This window comes from Quercus robur, chromosome 2, assembly GCF_932294415.1.
Source record: "Quercus robur chromosome 2, dhQueRobu3.1, whole genome shotgun sequence".
NCBI classification, from domain to species: Eukaryota; Viridiplantae; Streptophyta; class Magnoliopsida; order Fagales; family Fagaceae; genus Quercus; species Quercus robur.
In genome coordinates, this window is record NC_065535.1 from 25,895,718 (window position 1) to 25,906,655 (window position 10,938).

General features: G+C 36.1%; 1 long non-coding RNA gene across 1 annotated transcript; it reads left to right on the top strand.

Annotated features, from left to right (window-relative positions):
• Positions 1-4,421: 4,421 nt before the first annotated feature.
• LOC126705892 (uncharacterized) lies at positions 4,422-7,448 on the top strand. The gene is made up of 4 exons (XR_007648450.1): positions 4,422-4,699; positions 5,529-6,304; positions 6,397-7,019; positions 7,107-7,448. It is a non-coding gene; the product is annotated as an uncharacterized LOC126705892 (long non-coding RNA).
• Positions 7,449-10,938: the final 3,490 nt, after the last annotated feature.

Consider the following 10,938-nt stretch of genomic DNA (forward strand, 5'->3'; position numbering starts at 1 on the left):
CCCTTGTGATGAATTAATTGATTAATTAGCCTAGTTTAATAATTAATCAAATTAACATGCAAATGCATGGTAGCACAAACAAATCACCAATTAAACTAAGTATGCAGCGGAACATAAATTGACATGGTGATTTGTTTACGAATGGGGAAAACCAACACAACAAAAACCCCACCGAGTGATTTTAAAGCCACCACTCCTGAGAATCCACTATTATCAAAACAAGCGGTTACAAATAAAAGAATCCTAGTACCTTATACCAACCTACAGTTGAACCCTTACCCCAATACCCAATTGGACTTATTTTGTAGTGACAATCTCTCCTTGTAATGCACGGCTCCCAGTACGTGACTAACCAATTGCACAAATCCCAGTACGCGACTTCAATCACCAACTAGAGAAGGTTGTTGGCTGCAAAGTTCTTCAGTTCATCCAAACGATGAAGATCAAGAAGATGCTTGGTCACAAAACCCAACGATGCACAAACACAGTAACTTCTTCACAAGAATGATGAACTAGGGCAAATTCTGTCTCCGGTCACAATTTGCTTGAACAAACTTACTCAACACTTGTGCAACTTGTGTCACCTTTGACGGCCCTTAAAATAATCCTTTTATATGTCTAGGGTTGTAAGAAAAGAAAGCCCAAACATACAATCACAGATTGCAGTCAAAACAGTCCTGAAAAACTGCACTTCATAAACCTCGACAAATACCCTATCTGTCGTGCTGCTGTCGAGCCACGGGCTTCAACAACTTTGCAGGTCTTGACAGATAGCTAACTGTCGAGCTTTAATGAACAACACTTTTCACACTTGAATCTTAAACAGACTTGCATGGCTTTAACATTTGATCTTGAAATAAGGTTTCTTGAAGTATTAAACACATCCTAGATCTACCCAAATACAAGTAAAGTACGTTTTATCAAAGGATTAGCCAATTACATAAAATAATGACATATGTTCCTAACAAGTGAATCACATATGTCCTAACACATTCATAAAATAAATTTGTGCTACATGCACTAAATAAAACAAACACAACAAACACAACCATTCATTATCTTTTTTATTTCAAAATCTGCTATGTTAAGAAAAATCAAATATGTATCTAAGAAAGATACAAACCAATTTTTATTTATAAAAATTTCAGATCTGCATCTAATGAAGATGCAAATCCGTTTTTTATTTAAGAAAAATTCAAATCTGCATCTAATGAAGATGCAAATCCATTTTGATTTTGAGAAAAATTCAAATCTGCATTTAATGAAGATGCATATCTGTTTTTAATTTAGAAGAAATTCAGATCTGCATCTAATGAAGATGTAGATCAATTTTTTATTTGAGAAGAATTCAGACCTACATCTAAGGAAGATGCAAATCAGTTTTTGATTTGATAAAAATTCAAATCTGCATCTAATGAAGATGCAAATCCATTTTTACTTTGAGAAAAATTCAGGTCTGCATCTAATGAAGATGCAGATCCGTTTTTATTTTGAGAAAAAATTCATATCTGCATCTAATGAAGATGCAGATCTGTTTTTGATTTAAGAAAAAGAAGTAATAACATGTAGATTTTTGAAACTAAGAAATAGATCATAACAATAATAAAAAGAATCAAGAACATGTTTCAACAAAATAAATCAACAATTCATGATATAAATATTTGAAACAACTAACTGAAAAAATAAATAAACATGCATCATCACAACAAGAGAAACGTAAAAAAAAAATAATAAAAAAATAAAAAAAAAATGGTAAATAAGAAACAGCCTCTTGCATGGAGCACTCTTCTTCTTGAGGGGACAATTTAGGGTTCAAAGAAATTTATGCAATTATCTTTGAAACCTAAAAATCCTAGCTTAAGAGAGAATATCAGAAAGGGAGATTAGAAATATGAGAAATTTGAGAGTGTGAGAAAATGTCTCCCCTAGAGTGTAAAAGAGTCCTGAATTTTGAGATCCAGTCTCTATTTATAGAGGCTGGAATGCTTAAAAAATAAGCAACGACAATTAGAATGTGAAACAGGACGCGTCCTTTTGCGAAAAAGTCAAAAAGGATGTGTTTTATCGTCACTTGAAGAGCGTCGGGCCAAAGCCCTTATAGGTGACATTCAGCACTCCAAAAGTGCTGAATGGCACTCTTGGATGCCAATCACGCTTTCGTGTTTGGGTGTGTTTTAGACTCCTTTTTTGGGTTTTCTTGAGCCGGGCCTTGCACTTAGACGTGTTTTCAATCTGTATTCTAAGATTTTTATCTCTTTTCTAGATAATTTAGGTCTTTTCAGCAACAATTATCTTGTAGATAAATATTCTAAAGTAAATCTTGATAAAGTTTAGATTATCCACAATTTTATTGTTATCCAATTATCCCCTTTTATTCCCATGCAAGCAATCCTATTTTATACACTAATTATCAACCAATCACAAAATTATTAAATTAATTTTAATTGTTTAACCAATCGGAATTAATTTAAATTAATCATGCGTGGTTGACTCTACCTAAACACCATGCATACTGACCGTGCAAACTTGATCATGCGATATCTTTCGATCCGACAGTCTGATTTGGAAACCAAGCATACTGTCGTGACCATTAGAATCTCAAGATCATTTTTATGATATGCAATGAACAAGTTAATGCATGTAATGCAATCATGATTTTGGGGGTATATGAATGGTCATTCTAGTCATTCTTTTTGATTAAATTATGGGTGCAAAATCGAGTGTCTACAGAATGCCCCTTATTGACGGAGCTTGGAAAACGAATGTCAATGTAAAACAAAGACATTGATTTTGGCAGCCATGATTTAATTGAGGTTGAATTTTCAAAGATTACCTAGCCCTTGAACCTAAAACTTTGGAACATAGAACTAGTGTCTTGCCTTTGACCAAAAATAAAAAATAAAAATTCTTGACCTAGCTGATAGCTGATGAACTTTGAAATGATTCTTGATAATTGTTGTGACCAAGAGGCTTTTCAATCCTGATCTTGAATGGGTGGTAATTGAGGTGACCAAGAGGCTCTTCAATCCTGATCTTGAATTGTGGTGACCAAGGGGCTTTTCAACCTCGATCTTGACAAAAGAGAACCAAGGGGCTCTTCAATCTCGGAACCAGAGTTGTGGTGACCAAGGGGCTTCTTAACCTCGATCTTGATGAAGGGTAACCAAGGGGCTTTTCAACCTTGGAACCGGAGCTGTAATGACCAAGGGGCTTTTCAACCTTGGAATCGGAGTTGTGACGACCAAGGGGCTTTTCAACCTCGATCTTGATGAAAGGGAACCAAAGGGATTTTCAACCTTGGAACTGAAGCTATGGCGACCAAGTGGCTTTTCAACCTCGATCTTGATGAAAGGCAACCAAAGGGTTTTTCAACCTTAGAATCAGAGCTGTGGCAACCAAGGGACTTTTCAACCTCGATCTTGATGAAAGGTAACCAAAAGGCTTTTCAACCTTGGAACCAGAGTTGTGACGACCAAGGGGCTTTTCAACCTCAATCTTGATGAAAGGGAACCAAGGGTCTTTTCAACCTTGAAACCGAAGCTGTGGCGACCAAGGGGATTTTCAACCTCGATCTGGATTGCTGGAATGTTGATCAAATTGCTGGATTGCTAGAATGTTAATCAAAGGGATTTTCAACTTTGATCTGAGTTGCTGGCACGTTGATCAAAGGGCTTTTTAACTTTGACCTGGGTTGCTAGATTGTCGATCAAAGAGCTTTTCAACTTTGATCTGAGTTACCGCCTGCAAAAAGTAAAAAATTGGGATTAGACTTTAAATGATGAGTGCTTTGTTGCTCCCTTGTTTTTGAAATGTGTGATTTTCATTTGTCCCTTCTTGATTTCACTTTTATCAAGAAAACTTTGATTGATTTTTTGTGGTTCTTTGAAAAAGATTTGATTTTTGAAGCTTGAAAGCTTGGAATTGGAAACTACAAATTATGAATTTTGAAACTTTGAAAATTGAAACTTTGGAATTTTAAGACTCGAAACTTTGGATTGAAATTTGGAAGTTGAAATTTAAGATTTTGAAATTTTTGAAAAATTGTGACTTGAAATTTTGAACATGAGATTTTGAAATTGAATTTTGAAATTTTGAAACTAGAGATTTTGGAAATTTGAGATTTTGAAAATTTGCAACTTGCGATTCTGAAAATTGAAACTTGAGATTTTGAAAATTTGAATTTTAAACTTGGGAATGAATATTTTGAATTAAAAATTTGGGGTTTGGGATTTGAATATTTTGGAATTTGAACTTGAATCTTTTATCCTTAATCCGCTCCAAGAATATTTTCTCTCTCTCTCTCTCTCTCTCTCTCTTTTTGCTTTCTCTTCCTCCTTCATCTTTTCTTCCACCATTAACACTATTCACCTCATCTTCATCTTGATTTTTCTTCTTCACCTCACCATTTCTTCTCCAAGAAAAAATACTTTTCTAAGCTTCTCAACCTTTCTTCACTCATCTCCCTCAATATTTCTTTAGATCCTTGTGTTCTTGAGTACTTTTGCCACACACCCATTTTTGGTGAAACCCATTTTCAAATCCATCTTTTCTTTGCACCAACATGTCTTCTTCTTCCAATGGATCTTATTTTCTTACTTTTCATGGCAAGAAATATGATCCAACATTTGATTGGAATGATGAGGAGGGGCTCCTTCAAGTCCCCAAGGCCCATGCTCCATATTCTCATATGGACATCAAGGTGAGTTCTTCTTTGGTTTCTTTGTTTGGAAAAATGTTATTTCATGCTTCATTGAAAGTTTGATGGTGAGACATTATCATTTTGTTGTATGATTGTTAGAATTTGGGACATTGTATGATTGATCATGTTGTAATGTTGGCTTTGGAGCATTTTTTGAAGCGTTGTATTTTTGGTCATGGTGTAATTTGGACAATATTGATGGCTTATGGAATTTTTGGTAATGTTGGCAATTTGTGATGTTGTTGGATGAATTTTGTCTTGGATTTTGGGGGCATTGGCATTGTGAAAATTTTTGTGTTGTAAGCTTGCATGAACATATTCATGATACATGTGCGAAATTTTGTTGGCATGTGTAAATTTTATTTCATGAACATGTCAAAATTTTTGTGGGTATGGAAAATTTTCGTGGATATGGAAGAATTTTTATGGGCATGAAATTTTGGTTATGGAAAAATCTTGTTGGGTATATGATGTTGGATCATGGAAAATTTTGTGGTTATGATTTTGGATATGTGGGAATTTATTTGTCCATGGACATGGACATGTGGAATTTTTTTTTGATGGCTATCTTGGTCATGTAGGAATTTTTTCTTGATGGCTATTTTGGACATGTAGGGAATTTTTTGATTGTGTATGGTTATGGGAAAAATTTGGTAGTTGTGTATGGACATGTGAAAAAATTTTTGATTGCGGTAAAATTTTTGGTGGGGGCATTGTTTTTTTTGTTTTTTGGTTGTGGGAATTTTTAGACATGTGATTTTGGTCATGGAAATTTTTTTGGACATGTGATTTTGGTCATGGAATAATGGGCTAAATTTTTATGTTGCAGAGCCTTAAGAGTTGAGGTAGTCTCTAAATGTTGAAGAGCATATGGGAAGCATTGTCTCCTGCCATCAGGAATATCATCAATGATGCGGGCTTTGGTACTTTCTTTGGAGCTTTACTAAATTAGGAGACTCATGAATACAAGGACTTCCAGCTACTCCTCGCTTTGTCAGAACGCTTCTGGGACACCACATGTACCTTCCATTTTCTAGGCATTGGTGAGGTAATGTTGACACCTTACAACTTTTCCATTATCACTGGCTTGAAGTTGGGTGGTGAGAGAATCCATGTCAAGAAACTTCTAGGTGTAATGTCTTCCAAAATGAGGAGTAAAAATGTTCCTTTGTCGTGGTGAGAACATTACCAAATGTGATACTATGGCAAAGGGTACCTGCATGTTCATGCTTCTTTTCATTGGGACTTTCTTGTGCCCGGATTTAGGTAGTACAGTGAATTTGTGTTATTTATGGAGCTTGAGAAACATTGAGCAAATCAAGAATTATGACTGGGGCTCCATTTGTATAGCAAGTGAGGTTTGAAATTTTTGGTTATGTGTGAATTTTGGAAAGTCATTTTGGCTATGTATGGTAATGGTGTTGTGAAATTATTTTTCAGGTCTGGATGTATGAATACTTTGGAGTTAGCCCTGAAATTCAGGAGGAGGTTAATAACTTTTTTCCTAGATTTCTCCGTTGGTTGCCCAAACATTGTTTGTCAATGCCCTCCAGGCATTCTTTGGAAATTTAGCGCTTGGTGATTGACAACTTGACTACTAATGATGTGAGTCATTTCCCATTTTTTTTTGTGGGATCTTTGGTGCTTAGCGGTGGTTTGGCCATTTTCTCATTTTGGGTTCTTTTGTGATTTTTCAGATGTCTTTGAATCCTTGGGTTGGATGTAAGGAGTATGCAGAGTGTGAGTGGGCTTTGGAGCTGAATAGCCATCAGGTATAGTTTGAGTGTGGGCATGGAAGGTATTGGTATCTTGGTAATTAGGTGTTGCCTCAAGTTCAACATGTGTATCCTCCTACAACAATTCCAGTTCCTCCTTGTCCCTTCATCTGGTTGGCTAACTTTTTGATTGATGAAGAGATTGCTTAGGCCCGTGTTGGCTTTGCTGTTGTAGGAGTAGCCAGGACTTATTCTGAATTCATTTGAACTCATCTACAGGGTTGCTTGGCTAGCATATCGATACCTCTCTTTCCTTTCTGAAGTCAAATTCTCATTTTGTATACTCCTTTTCCATATTTTTGCTTGGTGACAACATTTGCATGTTGGATTTTCAGACTCCATCTTTTGAAGGAGAGGAAGAGGGAGAGGAAGAAGAAGAAGAAATTCCTTCCCCTTACCATACTGGTAGCTCTTCTAGTTTTTTCATGGAGACTTATCCCCATTTTCTAGCATGGAAATATGAAGTGATAAATCCTGATGGAACATATAGTTCCATGCCTTTGAATAGGCCAGAGCACACACCAAATGCCCCTTGGCCTGATCCGGTGTGTTCTTGAATTTTTTTAGTTCCTTGTCTTTATCTCTTCTTGGCTTACTGAATGGCTCCTGATCTTTGTAGATTTGTGATTCAGGTTGATGTTTATCTTGTGGAGGAAAGTATGCAAATGATTAGAGGTTTGTAACTATTGGCTCGTACTCAGTTTTCCCGATATATGATCAGTGAGGCGAGTTGGGTATGCAATGATGCTTTCCAAATGGCTTTTGCTTGGATTTTTCTTGACAAATAACACTTGATTTTGCTAACTTTTCAGGTGAGTCGAATGGAAGTGGCTAATTCCTCCAGAAGAACATTGGAGGACAGGATCAGAAACCTTGAACTTGAGAACTGTCAATATGATCCTTGATTCTATATAAGTCAAGAGGGAAATACTAAAGGCGGTTCCTCTAGAGGTGGGTCGAGGAGGTCTTCTCACAGGCGGACCCAGAGTCCCAATGTTGTTTGATTTGTATTTTTAATTTTTCTTGCAAAACAAAAGGAAGTGTTCCTTAGACAATCTTTTATTAACTTGCATGTTTAGCTCTTTGTCCTTGGAATTGTCCTTGATCATGTAGAAACTTTAATTGAGACAAGTTTAGAATTCACCTAATGAGATCTTGTAGTACCAATTTAAACTTATCTTGATTAACTCTAATGGAATATACACTTACTTGGATGAGGTGAAGCCGAATGCCCCTAGTTTAAGATGAATACATGATTTTTGAAAATCTTGATGACTACTTCTTCTTCTTCTTCTTCTTTTTTGAAAAGATGATGGTGGTTTCCCCTTTTTCTTTTGAAAATGAATGAGCCATGGGCGAATGCCCCTAGTTTGAGAGATATATTCAGGAGCTTGGAAAAAAAAATCTTGATTTGATCAATTTTTGAAAATAATGATGCAAGTGATGATTTTTTAAAACAAATGAGTTAGGCATGTCTGAATGCCCCAATTTAACCAAAAAAATCTTTTTGAGTGTTTTAAGGTCCTAAAAAAAATGCTTGAAAACGCAAAATTGCTGAACGAGTGATGGCAAGGCTAAGTGCCACTTGGCATTTTAGGAGTGCCGAATGGCACTTGGCCACGCCATGACACTTATGCCATGGTGGGCCGACTCCTCATGCTTTTCCAATGTGTGTTTTGCGTTTTCGTGTTTTTTGAAAAATATTTTCTTCGTTTATAATCATGAAACACTCTCCTACTCAACTACAAACTCTTTGAAACTTATTTAAACTTAATTTAGGAACTGATGTAGCTTATATTAATGATCTCTCCTACAACAAATCTCTGCATCAAGGTTAGCAAAACACAATAATCACAAGCAAAAGTCATCCATGGCTAACAATCAAAAAATTTCTCATTCAACAATTCATGATATCAATAGATGGTCTCATAGCTTTGATTTTAGTGCCAAGAACAATTTTATAGCCTACAAACTGGAGGAAATTAAGGCTCTGAGGAATGTCAAAATCAAGTGGGATTTCCTTTGTGCTGCTGTGAAATTCTAGGATCCCGAAGATCATGTGTTCCAGTTTAAAACTACTGAACTCTGTCCCACAATAGAAGAATTTTCTGCTATCTTGGGCTATGATCCAAGCAAAAAATCTGTAGCGGTTTCTTGTGATCCTAGGCATAGGGAGTCTTTGTTTGATGTTCTCAGTCTTCCTACTTCCATCACCAGTTGTATGGTTAAATGACATATGGTGAATCTTTGTGTAATTGTTTCCAGGATAATTAACAAACACACTTATGGAGTGACTAACAATATGCAAAATTTTTTTGGCTTGGCCCTATGATTTATGGAAGAATTTTTGCTTTGGTCTAGAAGACACGGTTTTACGGATGCTCGAGCCATAAGTGTGGTGAGTCAAATTAAGGATGGTGATAATCGTATTTCTTTGATCTTGGCAAAAACTCTTCTAGAACTAGACTCTGTATTTCATGGTAGAGAATCTCAAAACTTCCTTGGGAGTCCCTTGACTTTGCAGATATGGCTGATGGAGCGACTAAATATGATTGCCAGGCCTACAATTGGTAATTATGGTCTTAGCAGTTTTCTTAGTAGGACTGTCATCAAAATTGAATGCCAAATTGAAAGCGACTGGGTGAAATTTTTGAACAAGAAATCCAGTGCCTCAATCCGATGGAATTGTTATTAGTGGAAGTACCCACCCCCTCTACTGCGGTCTTTAGGATTAGATCACATCTTTATTGTTGGATTGCAGAGGGCAACTTTCTACAAGGCAGATAGACTCTTGAGGCAATTCCAATATGAGCAAGGAATGTCTGGTGGAAAAAGAAGAAGACCTTTCACTCCTATGGACACAAATCCTACTTCTATAAGGAACATGCTATTGGGCTTAGAGATGGTTGATCGAATGGACCAGTCTTTTGTCAAGGTTCACTTTCACAAGATGACTACAAAATACTTTAACTGGTTGGTGGAAAAGATTGCTGACAAGGAAATTGAGATGGATGCTATGAGAAAGCAGTTTCTCAGAGATAATCGGGAAAGACATGATGATGACAACTATGAATTTAAAAGAAGGGACAAGGATGACAAAGTACCTAGCACAAAGGAAATCAATGATCAACCTAAAGAGAAAAGACTAAAGACAAAGTGACCTTCTTATTTTTGGCTTTGAACATGTTTATTTAGAAGTTGATGTAAAAACTCTTATGTTTAGTGTGCGTTTTTAGACCCCTTAAAACACAACCGGATAAACCTAGTTAATTAGCTAAGTGATTAGTTAGTCAAATTATCAAATCTAGGTTAACACAAATATATCATATCATTGTAAAGTGTGGAAAATAAATAACACAACAATATGATAACCCAGGAAAACCAAATCGGTAAAAAACCTGGGGAGGATTTAACCTAGCTATCCTTAAGGTAAAACAAATCCACTATGAAAGAATTGAAGTTTACACAATAGCAACTTAGACCACTAACATCCTATTACTACCTCGAGTAGGAAACTTACTACCTCGAGTAGGAAACTTACTACCACAACCACGTGACAGCTTCGAGTCCAGGGACTACTTCTTTCTTGGATTCACAACAAGTACAAGCACTCCCGCTTGTGTATCTTTAAGCTCTTGAAAACAGCAACTGAATTGGAAACCCAGAATGTGTATGAAGGCAAACACCTCTAGATGTCATAGGAGATTCACACACACTGCATAAAGAGCAACCTTAAAACGTGACTAGGGTTTTTCCTTTTATACTTAAGGCAAAATATAAAACCCTACACGTCAAACAGGCTTGGGCTAAGTTGGAAAATTCTACAAAAAAACAATTTGCATGAGCTTCGATTGATCGAGTCTAATTTTCGATCGATCGAGCCAAGCAGATTTACATAGTAAATCCTACAGTACATTTGAATCAGGATGCATCCCTCTACTAAAAAGTGAAAAAGGATGTGTTTTATCGTCACCTGAAGAGTGTCGGGCCAAAGCCCTTATAGGTGCCATTCAACACTTTGAAAGTGCTGAATGGCACTCTTGGATGCTAATCACGCTTTCGTGTTCGGGTGCATTTTAGACTCCTTTTTTGGGTTTTCTTGAGCTAGGCCTTGCACTTAGACGTGTTTTCAATCCGTATTCTAAGATTTTTATCTCTTTTTTGGATAATTCAGGTCTTTTTAGCAACAATTATCTTATAGATAAATATTCTAAAATAAATCTTGATAAAATTCAGATTATCCACAATTTTATTGTTATCCAATTATCCCCTTTATTCCCATGCAAGCAATCCTATTTTAGACACTAATTATCAACCAATCACAAAATTATTTAATTAATTTTAATTGTTTAACCAATCAAAATTAATTTAAATTAATCATGCATAGTTGACTCTACCTAAACACCATGCATGTTGACCATGCAAATTTGATCATGCAACATCTTTCGATCCGATGGTCCGATT